General features: G+C 58.7%; 1 protein-coding gene across 1 annotated transcript in view; it reads left to right on the top strand.

Annotated features, from left to right (window-relative positions):
• ITPKB (inositol-trisphosphate 3-kinase B) overlaps positions 1 to 2,612 on the top strand; it is a 113,533-nt gene that overhangs the window by 97,264 nt on the left and 13,657 nt on the right. The window lies entirely within an intron of this gene.

Genomic DNA, 2,612 nt, shown 5'->3' with positions numbered 1-2,612 from the left:
CGCCCGCGTGGAGTGTCCACCGCCTCCCGCGCAGGGCAGAGCGGATGGAGGGCGCGGGTGGCCGTGGCCGTCGGGGCCCCTCTCCTGGGGAAATGCTTCCTTGTGGAGGAGGCCGGGAGTGGGGAGGCCGAGCAGAAAACGCCCCGTTGCTCCGACTCAGTGATGTGGGGAGGGAGGGTCATGGGTCCGTGAACCATCAGAGGCCCCAGCCCCTCTCCTTGCAGCCGGACCCCTGGTCTTTAGCCTCGGAAGAGAGGGCCAGGCCTGGAGGCTTCGAGCTCCCAGTGCCCTGATCTCTCCTGCCTCCAGGGTCGCGGGCCGCAGCCTCAGCGTGTCCCCAGGTCTCTGGAGAGCTGCGTCCCGACAGGGCGGCCTGAGCCAGCCCAGCTCCGTGGTCTTGCTCCTCAGTAACTATGGCAGCTCCTCCGCTCAGCCCCAGCCTGACAGCGCCCCGGATGGCTTCAGAGAGCCCGCCCTGAACCCAGAGCTAAGGGTCATCCACGACACCCCATGCTCTGCTGATGGTGTTACTGCCTGCCGGGACGGGGGTCTGTGTCATGCCCATTTTACAGGTGGGATAATAGTGCCTCAAGGCAGGTCAGGACTGTTCAAGGTCAGTCAGTGAGGAGGGCGGGGCCAGGACCCAGACCAGGTGGGCCTGCTGCCCGCACACCACATCACCTGCTCAGCCATCCGTGTCCCAGGCCCCTGTTCCCCCGAACCTCCATCCCCAGTGCCTTCGTTCCTTCCCGAGTCCGTCCCCGTGTCTGTGCCGGGAGCCGCCTCGGGCCTTCCTTCCCACAAGCGCGCCTGTGCGGGGCCCCTCCCTGGCCTGGGACACAGCCTCCCTGGGTCCTCTGTTGCCACCGTGTCTACAGATGAAACATGAGGTGACACTGCAGCAGGTGGCAATGGACCTCGTGGATCGTCCTCGGAGCGGCCTTGGCTGTTGGGATGTGGGAGGTCATCTCCCAGAGTCCTAGAGAGTCTGTGGGTCCAAGGAGTCTGGGGGACCAGCAGTTCCTCCTCCTAGACAGGCGAGGAAACCGAGGCACAAAGAAAGGTCAGCTAGGGGGTCAGCTGGTGGGTGGCAGGGGGTGGGGTCCGCCCTGGGTGAAAACATTGCCCGCCCCCACCCGCCCTGGCCGGTCAGACCCGGCCCTCCGAGCTGGGCTGCAGGGACGTGACCAGCAGCTGGCGGCCGCTGCGCGCTCTTCCTCCGGCCCCGCCCTGATGTCTTCCCGGGCGTCCAGCCGGGCTGGGCTCATCGGTCATTCGGTTTTCCATTGTTGCCTCGGCATTGTCTGCCTGATTGTTTACCAGCCTTCTGGGCGCTCCGATAAGGAACGCCTCCCTTCCTTCGCCTTCTTTGGCGATCTCCATCGGGGACCTGGAAAAACACGGTCAGTGCCCCGTCACGTGGCCGGCTGAAGCAGGACCAGGCCGTGGCTCTGGGACGGGATGGGAACGGCCATGTCGGGAGGGGAGACTTCCTTGCCTTAAACAGACCTTAACTCGGAAGCTTGATGACAGAGTGGTGTCTCGGTGAAGAGAGAAAGGGAGATGGTTTTAACCTTGGTTTAACCTTGGCTTCAGCCTCTGCAGCCGGAGTCCCGTCCTCGGAGTGGGACGGGAGTGAGGGCTCCTCGCCCGCCTGCAGGACCCCAGCTCCCCTCGCCCAGCAGAGCCTATGGTTTTCACTCTGGGTTTGGGCGTGAGGGTCCACTGTCTCAGGAAACCCTCTCAGTTCAGATGCTCATTGCCCCGTCGGGACTTGGGTGTTTGGGGCCACTGGGTCTTTTTTTAGCTCAATAGCCTGTTTTTACTAAAGTTCACCCAGGGATGTTTTCCTAGAGAAATGCTTACTGCTGGGGGGAAAGGGGATATTTAAAAAGTAGTCATATTACCCGGCTGGTGTGATTCAGTGGTCGAGCGTCGACCTGTGAACCAGGATTTGTTTGATTTCCGGTCAGGGCACATGCCCGGGTAGTGGGCTCCATTCCCAGTGTGGGGCGTGCAGGAGGCAGCTGATCCATGATTCCCTCTCATCATTGACGTTTCTATCTCCCTCTCCCTTCCTCTCTGAAATCAATAAAATTATATGTATTTTTAAAAGTAGTTGTATCGGTGAGGGTTTAAATGCCAGTTTCACCACTTATTTCTCTGCGTCTCGGGTTCTACAAATGACCATAATGCTTGTTGGGAAAGAAGGTGCATGATGAATGTTAGTTCTCCTTTCTGCCCAAGGAGCCTCTCCTACACGTGCACACTCACACACACACATGCACATACACATGCACACACTCACACACATGCACATACACATGCACACTCATACATGCACACATGCACGCACACTCACACATGCATGCATACACAGAGGCACTTGCACACATGCACATACATGCACACATACATACACACGCAAACACACGTGAGCACCCGGCCTGAAAAGGAGCAGCATCGAAGGGGAGAGACCCACAGGCCTGCTCACCGCATGTGCCGGGGAGTTTTTCACACTAAACTTCAAATTCCTGGAGGTTAAGCACTAGATTTCACACTGTATGGATGCCACCTTTTTATCTTAAACTAGTACCATACTAAATTTAAAT

Source organism: Myotis davidii, unplaced genomic scaffold (assembly GCF_000327345.1).
Source record: "Myotis davidii unplaced genomic scaffold, ASM32734v1 scaffold333, whole genome shotgun sequence".
Taxonomy (NCBI): Eukaryota; Metazoa; Chordata; class Mammalia; order Chiroptera; family Vespertilionidae; genus Myotis; species Myotis davidii.
This window is presented reverse-complemented; position numbering and strand designations above follow the sequence as displayed.